The 16,672-nt window shown below is 42.4% G+C and overlaps 1 protein-coding gene across 1 annotated transcript in view; it reads left to right on the top strand.

The window, feature by feature from the left end:
* The window catches only part of LOC106601688 (protein phosphatase 1 regulatory subunit 29), a 147,553-nt gene that overhangs the window by 32,560 nt on the left and 98,321 nt on the right, over window positions 1-16,672 (top strand). The window contains exon 2 of the mRNA XM_082972783.1: window positions 10,703-11,026. The gene's annotated coding sequence lies outside the window, so the exon portion shown is untranslated. The remainder of the gene's footprint in view (window positions 1-10,702; window positions 11,027-16,672) is intronic.

The following is a 16,672-nucleotide window of genomic DNA, read 5'->3' on the forward strand; positions in this document are numbered from 1 at the left end:
GTGAATGTTGATCAGAGTGAGATCTGTATGATGCGACACGAGGTGAATGTTGATCAGAGTGAGATCTGTATGATGCGACGCGAGGTGAATGTTGATCAGAGTGAGATCTGAATGATGCGACGCGAGGTGAATGTTGATCAGAGTGAGATCTGTATGATGTGACGCGAGGTGAATGTTGATCAGAGTGAGATCTGTATGATGCCACGCGAGGTAAATGTTGATCAGAGTGAGATCTGTATGATGCGACGCGAGGTGAATGTTGATCAGAGTGAGATCTGTATGATGCCACGCGAGGTGAATGTTGATCAGAGTGAGATCTGTATGATGCGACGCGAGGTGAATGTTGATCAGAGTGAGATCTGTATGATGCGACGCGTGGTGAATGTTGATCAGAGTGAGATCTGTATGATGCGACGCGAGGTGAATGTTGATCAGAGTGAGATCTGTATGATGCGACGCGAGGTGAATGTTGATCAGAGTGAGATCTGTATGATGCGACGCGAGGTGAATGTTGATCAGAGTGAGATCTGTATGACAGGACACCTCAGTACAGCAGTACAGCCTATGACTAGACTACACTACACTGGACAACTCTGAACTGTAGGACATACTGTAGCATATACTGTAGGACATACTGTAGGACGTACAGTACTGTAGCATGTACTGTAGGACCTACTGTAGGATGTACTGTATAACATACTGTACTTTACATATAATGTAGGACATACTGTAGGACATACTGTAGGATATACTGTATGACATACTGTACTTTACATATAATGTAGGACATACTGTAGTATGTCCTACAGTATGTCCTACATTATATGTAAAGTACAGTATGTCATACAGTATATCCTACAGTATGTCCTACAGTATGTCCTACATTATATGTAAAGTACAGTATGAAATTTCAGTACATCCTACAGTAGGTCCTACAGTACATGCTACAGTACTGTATGTCCTACAGTATGTCCTACATTATATGTAAAGTACAGTATGTCATACAGTATATCCTACAGTATGTCCTACAGTATGTCCTACATTATATGTAAAGTACAGTATGTTATACAGTACATCCTACAGTAGGTCCTACAGTACATGCTACAGTACTGTACGTCCTACAGTATGTCCTACAGTATATGCTACAGTATGTCCTACAGTTCAGAGTTGTCCAGTGTAGTGTAGTCTAGTCATAGGCTGTACTGCTGCATGTACTGTAGGATATACTGTATTGTAGATATACTGTAGGACATACTGTAGGATATACTGTATGACATACTGTATGACATACTGTACTTTACATATAATGTAGAACATACTGAAGGACATACTGTAGCATGTGCTGTAGGATATACTGTATTGTAGATATACTGTAGGACATACTGTAGGATATACTATATGACATACTGTACTTTACATATAATGTAGGACATACTGAAGGATATATTGTAGGACAGAAAGTATTCAAATCCCTTGACTTGTTCAAAAACAATTGTTACAGCCTGAATTCAAAATGGATTAAATAAAAAAAACACAATCCCCATAATGATAAATTGAAAACATGTTTTCAGATTGTTTTGCAAATTTATTGAAAATGAAATACATAAATATCTCATTTCAAATCAAATCAAATTTTAGTAGTCACATGAGCCGAATACAATAGGTGTAGACCTTACAGTGAAATGCTTACTTACAAGACCTTAACCAACAATGCACTTAAAAAACAAAACAAAAATACCTAGAAAAAGACAAATAAGAAATAAGGGGGGTTGAATACTTATTGACTCAAGACATTATAGATTTCCATTTTTAATAAATTTGTAAAACTGTAAGAAAAAAAAATCAACTTTGATATTATGAAATTGTATGTAGGCCTCTGAAAAAAAAATCTTGATTTAATACATTTTAAATTCAGGCTTTAAAACAACAAATTATAGAAAAGGTCAAGGGGCGTGAATACTTTTTGAAGGCGCTGTCGTGTAGGACATACTGTAGTACATATATTTACATTTGAGTAATTTAGCAGATGCTCTTATCAAATCAAATCAAAATCAAATCAAATGTATTTATATAGCCCTTTGTACATCAGCTGATATCTCAAAGTGCTGTACAGAAACCCAGCCTAAAACCCCAAACAGCAAGCAATGCATGTGAAAGAAGCACGGTGGCTAGGAAAAACTCCCTAGGAAAAACTCCCTAGAAAGGCCAAAAACCTAGGAAGAAACCTAGAGAGGAACCAGGCTATGAGGGGTGGCCAGTCCTCTTCTGGCTGTGCAGGGTGGATATTATAACAGAACATGGTCAAGATGTTAAAATGTTCATAAATGACCGCATGGTCAAATAATAATAATCATAGTAGTTGTCGAGGGTGCAACAAGCACGTCCGGTGAACAGGTCAGGGTTCCATAGCCGCAGGCAGAACAGTTGAAACTGGAGCAGCAGCACGGCCAGGTGGACTGGGGACAGCAAGGAGTCATCATACCAGGTAGTCCTGAGGCATGGTCCTAGGGCTCAGGTCCTCCGAGAGAAAGACAGAAAGAGAGACAGAGAGAATTAGAGAGAGCATATTTAAATTCACACAGGACACAGGATAAGACAAGAGAAATACTCCAGATGTAACAGACTGACCCTAGCCCCCCGACACATAAACTACTGCAGCATAAATACTGGAGGCTGAGACAGGAGGGATCAGAAGACACTGTGGCCCCATCCGATGATACCCATGGGAATTATCCATGGGAATCAAACCCACAACCCTGGCGTTGCAAACGCCATCCTCTACCAACTGAGCCACACGGGACATACCGTAGGACATACTGTAGTACATACTCTATCATATACTGTAGGACATAATGTAGGACATACTCTAGCATATACTGTAGGACATACTCTGTCCCACAGTATATGCTACAGTATATCCTACAGTATATGCTATACTGTAGATATACTGTAGGACATACTGTAGATATACTGTAGGACATACTCTAGCATATACTGTAGGACATACAGTAGGACATACTGTAGATATACTGTATGAAATACTGTAGGACATACTCTAGCATATACTGTAGATATACTGTAGGACATACTGTATATATACTGTAGGACATACTGTATATATACTGTAGGACATACTGTAGATATACTGTAGGACATACTGTATATATACTGTAGGACATACTGTAGATATACTGTAGGACATACTGTAGATATATTGTAGGACATACTGTAGATATACTGTAGGACATACTCTAGATATACTGTAGGACATACTGTAGGGCATACTGTAGATATACTGTAGGACATACTATAGTACATACTCTATCATATACTGTAGGACATAATGTAGGACATACTCTAGCATATACTGTAGGACATACTCTGTCCCACAGTATATGCTACAGTATATCCTACAGTATATGCTATACTGTAGATATACTGTAGGACATACTGTAGATATACTGTAGGACATACTCTAGCATATACTGTAGGACATACAGTAGGACATACTGTAGATATACTGTATGAAATACTGTAGGACATACTCTAGCATATACTGTAGATATACTGTAGGACATACTGTATATATACTGTAGGACATACTGTAGATATACTGTAGGACATACTGTAGATATATTGTAGGACATACTGTAGATATACTGTAGGACATACTCTAGATATACTGTAGGACATACTGTAGGGCATACTGTAGATATACTGTAGGACATACTATAGTACATACTCTATCATATACTGTAGGACATAATGTAGGACATACTCTAGCATATACTGTAGGACATACTCTGTCCCACAGTATATGCTACAGTATATCCTACAGTATATGCTATACTGTATATATACTGTAGGACATACTGTAGATATACTGTAGGACATACTCTAGCATATACTGTAGGACATACTGTAGATATACTGTAGGACATACTGTAGATATACTGTAGATATACTGTAGGACATAATCTAGCATATGCTGTAGGACATAATGTAGGACATACTCTAGCATATACTGTAGGACATACTCTGTCCCACAGTATATGCTACAGTATATCCTACAGTATATGCTATACTGTATATATACTGTAGGACATACTGTAGATATACTGTAGGACATACTCTAGCATATACTGTAGGACATACTGTAGATATACTGTAGGACATACTCTAGCATATACTGTAGGACATACTGTAGATATACTGTAGGACATACTGTAGATATACTGTAGATATACTGTAGGACATAATCTAGCATATGCTGTAGGACATACTGTAGATATACTGTAGGACATACTCTAACATATGCTGTAGGACATACTGTAGATATACTGTAGGACATACTGTAGATATACTGTAGATATACTGTAGGACATGCTGTAGATATACTGTAGGACATACTGTAGATATACTGTAGGACATACTGTAGATATAGTGTAGATATACTGTAGGACATACTGTAGGACATGCTGTAGATATACTGTAGGACATACTGTAGATATACTGTAAATATACTGTAGGACATACTCTAGCATATGCTGTAGGACATACTGTAGATATACTGTAGGACATACTGTAGGACATACTGTAGATATACTGTAGGACATACTGTAGATATACTGTAGATATACTGTAGGACATACTGTAGATATACTGTAGATATACTGTAGGACATACTCTAGCATATGCTGTAGGACATACTGTAGATATACTGTAGGACATACTCTTGGACATACTGTAAGACATACTGTTTTTCTTAGCCTATTGTGCTGTAGCCTTTAGTAACCCACTTGGGAAATAATAAATCATAAATAAAGTTCAACTTCCATTGTTGAAGCATTGCTGTACCATTTTGTATTATATTTGAATACCTTTCTGAATCTGTGAGTGAGCACCAATTACATTTCATCACTCTGTGATGCGTACTCTCTCTGTCTTTCTCCTCCCCCTCCCCTCCCCTCTCTTCCCCTCCCCTCCTTTCAACTCTCCATTCTCCCCCGTAGAGACAGCGGAAGTCACAGTTCTCTAGCCTCTCTGGACAGTGTGTGTGTGTACGCTGTGTACATCCATGAGTATGTCTGGAAATGTGTGTGTATGCACAAGCGTGTTTGTGTGTTTGCAGGACTTTGATCCCCTCTCCTCCCTTTTGCTCTGACCACTCAGGGGGATAGCAGAAGCTTTATCTGGAGAGTATTATTGCAGTAAATGAGATGTCATGGTCAGCTCACCATGAAGCCAGTCTGACCTTCCTTTGACTCACATCTCTCCTGTCTGAAGGTGTGTCATTGAGGCAGAAGCGGAGGGAGAGAGGGAGGGATGGAGGGAGGGAGGGGGTGAGAGAGAGGGAGGGAGGGAGAGAGAAGGAAGGGGATGAGAGAGAGGGAGAGAGCAGAAGGGAAAGAGACAGAGAGAGAGAGGGAGTGAGAGAGAGAGAGAGAGAGAGAGAGAGAGAGAGAGAGAGAGAGGGAGAGAGAGAGCAGAAGGGAAAGAGAGAGAGAGAGAGAGAGAGAGAGAGAGAGAGAGAGAGAGAGAGAGAGAGAGAGAGAGAGAGAGAGAGAGAGAGAGAGAGAGAGAGAGAGAGAGAGAGAGAGGAGAGGCAGGCAGGCAGGGACAGAAGGAGACATAGACCATAAGGAAGAGAAAGGGAGGCAGTGCGGTAGTGAAGAGTGAGCAGAGTGATCTTGGTTTGTGGCAGACTGAGTCTGTTCAGATACTGAGTTTCAGTGTGTGTGACAGAGAGGATCCCAGTTTGTCTACAGTTGAGTTTGGGATGAGATGGACTGAGTGTTCGTGTGTGTTCGTGTGTGTGTGTGTGTGTGTGTGTGTCTGGTTCCGGCCAGTGTGACAGCTGCCCTGCCCTCCACTGACTTAGTGTAAAGAGCACAATGGGAGAAAGCATGAGCAGGTGAGTCCAGCTGTGTATTGACAGGGATCGCGTTTTATATTGAAAGTCAACAGTGTTGTTTTGCTTCAATAGAGTGATCAGGGACATGCAACTACAGATTTCCTTCACAGAAAATACATTAGACAATAGCTTCATTTTCATCAGATGACAACAGAAGTGCAACGCTATATGAGCTTAAAATCTAACAGCAAGATCTTTCTTGGAAAAATGATGGATGGCCATCATATTTCTAATGTTTAGGCCTATCATAGAAAGAATGTAGCCAGCTTAAAGTTAGTCTTGCATTTCACCAGATAAAAATAGACTGGCTACACTGAGAAAGAACGGGAGAAAAGTAGCTTCACATCAGTCAGAGCGCTGTCTGCTGATAGAATGATGGAGAACCGTAGCTTCACATCAGTCAGAGCGCTGTCTGTTGATAGAATGATGGAGAACAGTAGCTTCACATCAGTCAGAGCGCTGTCTGCTGATAGAATGATGGAGAAAAGTAGCTTCACATCAGTCAGAGCGCTGTCTGCTGATAGAATGATGGAGAAAAGTACCTTCACATCAGTCAGAGCGCTGTCTGCTGATAGAATGATGGAGAAAAGTACCTTCACATCAGTCAGAGCGCTGTCTGCTGATAGAATGATGGAGAAAAGTAGCTTCACATCAGTCAGAGCGCTGTCTGTTGATAGAATGATGGAGAAAAGTACCTTCACATCAGTCAGAGCGCTGTCTGCTGATAGAATGATGGAGAAAAGTAGCTTCACATCAGTCAGAGCGCTGTCTGCTGATAGAATGATGGAGAACAGTAGCTCCACATCAGTCAGAGCGCTGTGTGCTGATAGAATGATGGAGAAAAGTAGCTTCACATCAGTCAGAGCGCTGTCTGCTGATAGAATGCCCATTCGTGAATTATCATCTGTGATAGAAGTGCAACTGAAGCACAAAATTTGTCTGATGCCGAGCAGAAATTACAATAAGAAGCTTTTTAGATCTGTATTTACAAAACACAGCAAGATATTTATTTTGCATTTTATATTTTTTTCCTGTGTGGAAAATGCAGAATTCTGTGTTAACACGATCCTTAAGTTTAACTTGCTATCTAAGTAGGTGGCTGAATTAATAAGGTGACAGGGCATCATATTCTGTTAGCTTTCGTCCGTGTTTGAGAAGTCAAAACCCTTTGGATGTTATTTGTACAGCTGCCACTGCTATGTTGATACTTGTGTTTTTTCTCCTGTCCATTCTCAGCCCGCCTGCTCCTCCCCTCTTCTCTGAGCAGGGCAGGCCCGTTGTCCTAGCGACTCCTGACTCCACACAGACACAGCATGTAGACATGCTGCTGGACAGACAGTATTGTTCTTCCTTCAGACAAGTGTGCGTCAAAACTTTGTTCATTTGCACAATGTCTCTCGTTCACATTCGATTGTAAATGAAAAAAAAGACATTCGGTAGCTTCTAAATATATGTATAACTTTATAAACTGGATTGCCTGTCTTTGAAATTTGTTTATTTTCGTTTGCGCTCGTTAGCATATTAAGCTAGCAGCCTCCGTGGATATTTGCTATAACTAATTTTGTTAGCATTCTGGTAAAAGACACCCAATGTGATTTTTTCAGTTTATTTGGTGCCCCCTTGTATACTAAACCGGTAATACCGTAAATCCCGGGGTGAGAGAAGGACAGTATGACAAGATGAGAATCTGGATACCGCCCAGCCCTGACACACCTTTTCTATTCCATACCGTCTGTACACACCATTTTTTATATATATATATATATAATATATATATATATATATATATATATATATACAGTTGAAGTTGGAAGTTTACATACACCTTAGCCAAATACATTTCAACTCAGTTTTTCACAATTCCTGACATTTAATCCTAGTAAAAATGCCCTGTTTTAGGTCAGTTAGGATCAACTCTTTATTTTAAGAATGTGAAATGTCAGAATAATAGTAGAGAGAATTATTTATTTCAGCTTTTATTTCTTTCATCACATTCCCAGTGCGTCAGAAGTTTACATACACTCAATTAATATTTGGTAGCATTGCCTTTAAATTGTTTAACCTAGGGCAAAGGTTTTGGGTAGCCTTCCACAAGCTTCCCACAATAAGTTGGGTGAATTTTGGCCCATTCCTCCTGACAGAGCTGGTGTAATTGAGTCAGGTTTGTAGGCCTCCTTGCTCGCACACGCTTTTTCAGTTCTGCCCACAAATTGTCTATGGGATTGAGGGCTTTGTGATGGCCACTCCAGTACTATGACTTTGTTGTACTTAAGCCATTTTGCCACAACTTTGCAAGTGTCCATTTGGAAGACCCATTTGCAACCAAGCTTTAAGTTCCTGACTGATGTCTTGAGATGTTGATTCAATATATCCACGTAATTTTCCTACCTCATGGTGCCATCTATTTTGTGAAGTGCACCAGTCCCTCCTGCAGCAAAGCACCCCCACAACAGTATGCTGCCACCCCCGTGCGTCACGGTTGGGATGGTGTTCTTCGGCTTGCAAGCCTCCCCCTTTTTCCTCCAAACATAACAATGGTCATTATGGCCAAACAGTTCTATTTTTGTTTCATCAGACCAGAGGACATTTCTCCAAAAAGTACGATCTTTGTCCCCATGTGCAGTTGCAAATCATAGTCTGGCTTTTTTTGTTGGTGGTTTTGGAGCAGTGGCTTCTTCCTTGCTGAGCGGCCTTTCAGGTTATGTCGATATAGGACTCGTTTTACTGTGGATATATATACTTTTGTACCTGTTTCCTCCAGCATATTCACATGGTCCTTTGCTGTTGTTCTGGGATTGATTTGCACTTTTCGCACCAAAGTATGACGGCTGTGTGGTCCCATGGTGTTTATACTTGTGTAATCTTGTTTGTACAGATGAACATGGTACCTTCAGGCGTTTGGAAATTGCTCCCAAGGATGAACCAGACTTGTGAGGTCTACATTTTTTTTCTGAGGTCTTGGCTGATTTCTTTTGATTTTCCCATGATGTCAAGCAAAGAGGCACTGAGTTTGAAGGTAGGCCTTGAAATACATCCACAGGTACACCTCCAATTGAATCAAATGATGTCAATTCGCCTATCAGAAGCTTCTAAAGCCATGACATCATTTCTGGAATTTTCCAAGCTGTTTAAAGTCACAGTCAACTTAGTGTATGTAAACTTCTGACCCACTGGAATTGTGATACAGTGAATTATAAGTGAAATAATCTGTCTGTAAACAATTGTTGGAAAATTTACTTATGTCATGCACAAAGTAGATGTCCTAACCGACTTGCCAAATCTATATTTTGTTAACAAGAAATTTGTGGAGTGGTTGAAAAACGAGTTTTAATGACTCCAACCTAAGTGTATGTAAACTTCAGACTTCGACTGTATATATATATATTCCGGACTCTGGCATTGTTCTGATATTTCTTAATGTCTTTCTTTTTCTTTTTGTATTATGTGTGTATCGTTTTGTTTTGCTAGGCATTATTATTGCACTGTTGGAGCTAAAAACACAAGCATTTCGCTGCACCTGCGATAATATCTGGAAATCTGTGTATGTAGCCAATTAACTTTGATTTTATTTTATTTTGAAAGAGGGAGAGAAGGGTTGCAGAGAGAGGTTGAACGAAAAGAAGAAAGGGAGCATACAATGGAGGGAGGATAAAGTAGGTGAAGGACAGAATGAAGAAGGATGAGAGATAGAGGTAGAGAAAGAAAGGCGGAGACAGGGAAGGGGCTGTTGCTAGGGACAACGGTACAATAATGAACCAAAGCCTCCCACACATTCCCTGCTTTATTTTCCTGTTTTCCTTCTCTGATTCTATCTCTTTGTCCTTCCCTGCTACCACTTTCTTCCCTCACTTTCTCAATTCCCTCCTGCCAACCATTTCTTTTGAACACATCCCTCTCCTCTCCCCAGTCCTTATTGCGTTTCTCTGTATTGCTCCCTCTTCCCCATCTCTGCTTCTCTCCCTTGTTCCCACCCACTCTCAAGCATCTATCCCCCGGCTATCCCCCCTTTCTTCCCTCTGTTCATCAGAGAACCCCAGCTAACGGAAAACCATAACACCCTCCCTCCTTCTCTTGCCCTCTCTTTCCAACTCCATCCTTCCCTCTTTTCCCTCCCTTTCCCTCTCTCTTGCTCTCTCTCTCGCTCCCTCTCTCTTTCTCTCTCTCTCTCTGCTCCCACATGTCTAGGGTTTTTATTTCTGTCAGATTACGGCATCTAGCAGCCAGCTAGAGGAGATTTCCCCTGGCACCTCCCATCCACTGCTCTCTCTCTCCTCTCCTCTTCTCTCCCTTCCACCACTCCCTCTCTCCTCTTCTCTCCCATCCACTGCTCTCTCTCTCCTCTCCTCTCCTCTTCTCTCACATCCACCACTCTGTCCCTCTCCTCTTCTCTCCCATCCACCGCTCTCCTCTCCTCATCTCTCCCATCCAAAGCTCTCTCTCCTCTCCTCTTCTCTCCCATCTACCGCTCTCTTTTTCCTCTCCTCTTCTCTCCCATCCACTGCTCTCTCTCTTCTCTCCCATTCACCGCTCTCTCTCCTCTTCTCTTCTCTCCCATCCACCACTCTCTCTCTCCACTCCTCTTCTCTCTCATCCACCGCTCTCTCTCTCCTCTCCTTTCCACCTCACTATCTCTTTCCACTATCATTCCCTCTCTCCTCACCTCTCCCCCTCCATCCCTCTTTCACTTATCCAGAGTCCATGCTGCATGCATGTGAATGCTGTTTCGCCAATCACAACACTGTTTTAATAGCTAGTCTGATCTGTCCCTCTCCATTTGTCTTTTTGCAGCTCGTGGTCATACATCCCAGTGGGTTCTATGCTGTGAGTCTCTACAGCAGTATTGAACCCCAGTAGTCTGGACCACAACCACAAACAACCAGTGACGGCTGTAGGACCACTCCACTTTACCGAAACTCAACCACAGACCGTTAGAGGACCTCTCCCTGTTCCGCTACCTCACTTACCAAAACCACCTCTCCACTAAAACCACTGTGGCACGGGAGGAAGAGGAGGAAGAAAGAAGATCATGCCCAGAAGCAGAGTAAATCATCAGTGAAGAGAAGAGGTGATGCTTCTGGGTTAAGAAGGCAGACAGACAGACAGGCAGATCAGGTAAAGGCAAACTGAGCAAACTGTCTTGTTCCTATTTATAACATTATGTTCTAAAGGAAGCTCTGGCTCAGGAACAGCTGTGCAGTGTTTGTTAAGCATCGTTGGATGTTCTCTTCTGTCAGGGTTTGTCAGGGCTCTATTCATTAGGGCACACCGTAAAAAACAAAGACAAGCGTTTCTTATTGGACAAGTTCAGATAGTCCCTCCCTGTTTGTCTGTTTTCTTGCCACTTGGTGCCTAATGTATATGACCCAGGTATTTGTAAACCATTGGGAAATAGTTGGCCTTACATTACCCTAGGGGGTAATTAGGGTTAGGGGTACGGATTGCCGTGGGGTCAAGCGGTCAAGTTTTCTTTGTCTGGGCTTTGCATTAGCTGCCATGTCCTTAATCAGGCAGTAAGGGAGTTTCTGATTGACCTAAGGTGGCAGCTGCCATGGAAACAGGGTCAGTGGGTAACAGAGTGCTGACGTCCAGTTAATGTCACAACAGTGGATCTGGGCCAAGGCAGGTCACGTTACAGTGCCAACTTCAAGGATGTTACTTTATTGAGTCCAGCTCTCTTTTTATCACTGCCACACTGCTGGCTCTAGACTCAAACATTTAGCTCCCTTTTTGAGGAATGGTGTGTGTGTGTGTGTGTGTGTGTGTGTATGTGTGTATGTGTGTGTATGTGTGTGTGTGTGTGTGTGTGTGTGTGTGTGTGTGTGTGTGTGTGTGTGTGTGTGTGTGTGTGTGTGTGTGTGTGTGTGTGTGTGTGTGTGTGTGTGTGTGTGTGGTTTGCCCACTTCCCAGCGCCTGCCATTCCACTTTCGAGAGAAAGGCTAACCCACACTGTTCCACCTTCCTAGTCCTTCTGAGATTGGTAAAATGGATGTCAGATTGATGTTTAGTTGGTGGACTAGAGGGAAGTCAGATTGATTTTTAGCTGGTGGGCTACAGGGAAGTCAGATTGATGTTTAGTTGTTGGGCTAGATGGAAGTCAGATTGATGTTTAGTTGGTGGGCCTAGAGGGAAGTCAGATTGATGTTTAGCTGGTGGGCCTAGAGGGAAGTCAGATTGATGTTTAGCTGGTGGGCCTAGAGGGAAGTCAGATTGATGTTTAGCTGGTGGGCCTAGAGGGAAGTCAGATTGATGTTTAGTTGGTGGGCCTAGAGGGAAGTCAGATTGATGTTTAGCTGGTGGGCCTAGAGGGAAGTCAGATTGATGTTTAGCTGGTGGGCCTAGAGGGAAGTCAGATTGATGTTTAGTTGGTGGGCCTAGAGGGAAGTCAGATTGATGTTTAGCTGGTGGGCCTAGAGGGAAGTCAGATTGATGTTTAGCTGGTGGGCCTAGAGGGAAGTCAGATTGATGTTTAGCTGGTGGGCCTAGAGGGAAGTCAGATTGATGTTTAGTTGGTGGGGCTAGAGGGAAGTCAGATTGATGTTTAGAGGCTAGAGGGAAGTCAGATTGGGTCTGATTCATGTTTAGTTGGTGGGGCTAGAGGGAAGTCAGATTGGGTCTGATTCATGTTTAGTTGGTGGGGCTAGAGGGAAGTATGTGAGCAGCGTGACACTCGGTTTCATTTAGTGCTGTTGTACTCAAGGCCACGCAATCTCTCTCTTTATCCACACACACACACACACACACACACACACACACACACACACACACACACATAGTTGGGCATATATCCCTGGATCTTTCGTTGTTAACTGCAGTATCCTGCTGTGTTTGACAGTCGGGGCATAGAGAGAGGGGATGAGTAGCAGTCTTTATTCCTCTACAGCCCTGTATTATCCCATCTCTCTTCTCCTCTAATACCTATTCCAATGGCAGTGCTGTCATTATGGGCAGACAGTAGTATAGAAGACAGCTATTATATTCTGTGGTTTCCTGGGTTGTTTCTGCTTCAGTCTCTGGGGTACAATAGGAGGCATGACAAGGACCATGTAGTTCTGGTGCTCCCTGCTACTGGGGATCACAAGACATCATCTGTTAACACTAGAACCCGCTAGGGAGTCCCATTTTGCATATTTATTTGTTATTTAACCTTTATTTAACTAGGCAAGTCAGTTAAGAAGTAATTCTTATTTACAATGATGGCCTACCCCCTCCAAACCTAGACAACGCTGGGCCAATTGTTTGCCGCCCTATGGGACTCACAATCACGGCCAATTGTGATACAGCCTGGAATCGAACCAGGGTCTGTAGTGACGCCTCTAGCACTGAGATGAGGTGCTTTAGACCGCTGCGCCACTCGGGAGGCCCAGATGCATATCAACCTGCTAGGTGCATTGAACAGAAGCCCCAGCACTTGATAAATAGTACATCAACTATTAGAAAGGATTCAGTGCATGAAGAAATATTTGTGGACGCATATCAATGTAAGAAAATCAACAGCAATAGTTATTTGTTTTGATAGAGTCAAGGATATGTTTTGCATTATTCTAAAGACCTACTGCAACATGTAACATGTTTTCCTTTCCCTTACAATACATTAGATTAGTAATAGAGTTATAGTAAATTAAACAGTCCCATAACAGCATCGTTTACAAAGTAAAACGTAAAAGAGAATGGTATCAACCAGCAAGGTGTTTGCTTGTGATAAATAGGCATAACACAAACTGATCATTACACTATTCTTTCTAAATTAAATCAACCTCTTCACCCTCCTTATCATTCAGTTAGGCCTCATTTCAATTAAATCAACCTCTTCACCCTCCTTATCATTCAGTTAGGCCTCATTTCAATTAAATCAACCTCTTCACCCTCCTTATCATTCAGTTAGGCCTCATTTCAATTAAATCAACCTCTTCACCCTCCTTATCATTCAGTTAGGCCTCATTTCAATTAAATCAACCTCTTCACCCTCCTTATCATTCAGTTAGGCCTCATTTCAATTAAATCAACCTCTTCACCCTCCTTATCATTCAGTTAGGCCTCATTTCAATTAAATCAACCTCTTCACCCTCCTTATCATTCAGTTAGGCCTCATTTCAATTCACTTGTGAAGTAAGTTGCACAATTATCGCCCATTCCTCCATTTGTCATTCATTCAGTGAGGAGAGAGAGAGATGCATTAGCACCTAGCTGGGTAGCAACGTCCTACAGCGCATTGTCTTGGCAGGTTAAGTTTAGGAATAGGTGTGAAAAAAAACGGTAAAAAGGTCATTTCAAAAATCTGACAAATGAGCTGTGTAAAATACTAACATTTAGGAAAAGTCAGGGAAGGAGCAGTCATAGCTTTTTTTGGACAGATTTTTTTAATTGACAAAATTAAAATTAAAATCACTGTTACCACCGATAAATCCACTATAATTGAGAATTTCAATAAGCATTTCTCTACGGCTGGCCATGCTTTCCACCTGGCTACCCCTATCCTGGTCAACTGCCCGGCACCCTCCACAGCAACCCGCCAAAGCCCCCACCATTTCTCCTTCACCCAAATCCAGATAGATGATGTTCTGAAAGAGCTGCAAAATCTGGACCCATACAAATTAGCCGGGCTAGACAATCTGGACCCTCTCTTGCTAAAGTTATCTGCCGAAGTTGTTGCAACCCCTATTACTAGCCTGTTCAACCTCTCTTTCGTATCGTCTGAGATTCCCAAAGATTGGAAAGCTGCCGCGGTCACCCCCTCTTCAAAGGGGGTGACACTCTAGACCCAAACTGCTACAGACCTATATCTATCCTACCCTGTCTTTCTAAGGTCTTCGAAAGCCAAGTTAACAAACAGATTACCGACCATTTCAAATCCCACCGTACCTTCTCCGCTATGCAATCTGGTTTCAGAGCTGGTCATGTGTGCACCTCAGCCACTCTCAAGGTCCTAAACGATATCATAACCGCCATTGATAAGAGACATTACTGTGCAGCCGTATTCATCGACCTGGCCAAGGCTTTCGACTCTGTCAATCACCACATTCTTATTGGCAGACTCGACAGCCGTGGTTTCTCAAATGATTGCCTCGCCTGGTTTACCAACTACTTCTCTGATAGAGTTCAGTGTGTCAAATTGGAGGGCCTGTTGTCCGGACCTCTGGCAGTCTCTATGGGTGTGCCACAGGGTTCAATTCTCGGGCCAACTCTCTTCTCTGTATACATCAATGATGTTGCTCTTGCTGCTGGTGATTCTCTGATCCACCTCTACGCAGACGACACCATTCTGTATACTTCTGGCCCCTCTTTGGACACTGTGTTAACTAACCTCCAGACGAGCTTCAATGCCATACAACTCTCCTTCCGTGGCCTCCAACTGCTCTAAAACGCAGGTAAAACTAAATGCATGCTATTCAATCGATCACTGCCCGCACCTGCTCGCCCGTCCAGCATCACTACTCTGGACGGCTCTGACTTAGAATACGTGGACAACTACAAATACCTGGGTGTCTGGTTAGACTGTAAACTTTCCTTCCAGACTCACATTAAGCTTCTCCAATCCAAAATTAAATCTAGAATCGGCTTCCTATATCCCAACAAAGCATCCTTCACTCATGCTGCCGAACACACCCTCGTAAAACTGACCATCCTACCAATCCTCGACTTCGGTGATGTCATCTATAAAATAGCCTCCAACACTCTACTCAACAAACTGGATGCAGTCTATCACAGTGCCAAATTTTGTCACCAAAGCCCCATACACTACCCACCATTGCGACCTGTACGCTCTCGTTGGTTGGCCCTCGCTTCATACTCGTCGCCAAACCCACTGGTTACAGGTTATCTACAAGTCTTTGCTAGGTAAAGCCCCGCCTTATCTCAGCTCACTAGTCACCATAGCAGCACCCACTCGTAGCATGCGCTCCAGCAGGTATATCTCTCTGGTCTCCCCCAAAGCCAATTCCTCCTTTGGCCACCTTTCCTTCCAGTTCTCTGCTGCCAATGACTGGAACGAACTGCAGAAATCACTGAAGCTGGAGACTCATATCGCCCTCACTAGCTTTAAGCACCAGCTGTCAGAGCAGCTCACAGATCACTGCACCTGTACATAACCCATCTGTAAACAGCCCATCTATCTACCTTCCTCATCCCCATACTGTATTTTTCTTGCTCCTTTGCACCCCATTATCTCTACTTGCACATTCATCTTCTGCACATCTACCATTCCAATGTTTAATTGCTATATTGTAATTACTACGCCACCATGGCCTATTTATTTCCTTCAGTTACCTCATTTGCACTCACTGTACATAGACTTTTTGTTTTCTTTTGTTCTACTGTATTATTGACTGTATGTTTTGATTATTCCATGTGTAACTCTGTGTTGTTGTATGTGTCGAATTGCTACGCTTTATCTTGGCCAGGTCGCAGTTGCAAATGAGAACTTGTTCTCAACTAGCTTACCTGGTTAAATAAAGGTGAAATAAAATAAAAATAAATAAGGTTAGTGACCGTTGGCCTATGGCAGTTGTAGTGTTAATGGATGTGTATTAGTATGGAGGGGTGAGAAGTGGTCTGGGGGGGGGGGGGTTCAGACACTATGTTACAGCTGTACGGCTAGTCAGGCTTACAAAGCACTCATCCCTCACCTCTATCCCTCTCTTTCTATATCCTCCCTTATTCTCCTTCTCTTCTCTCTCTCTCTAGCTCTCTGTCAGTGTCTGTCTGCACAACTCTGTGATCTGTATGTAATGAGAGTTTTATGTTTTATTTTTTTAAAGAGGA

The sequence above is a fragment of the Salmo salar genome, chromosome 03 (assembly GCF_965601325.2).
Source record: "Salmo salar chromosome 03, fSalSal1, whole genome shotgun sequence".
NCBI classification, from domain to species: domain Eukaryota; kingdom Metazoa; phylum Chordata; class Actinopteri; order Salmoniformes; family Salmonidae; genus Salmo; species Salmo salar.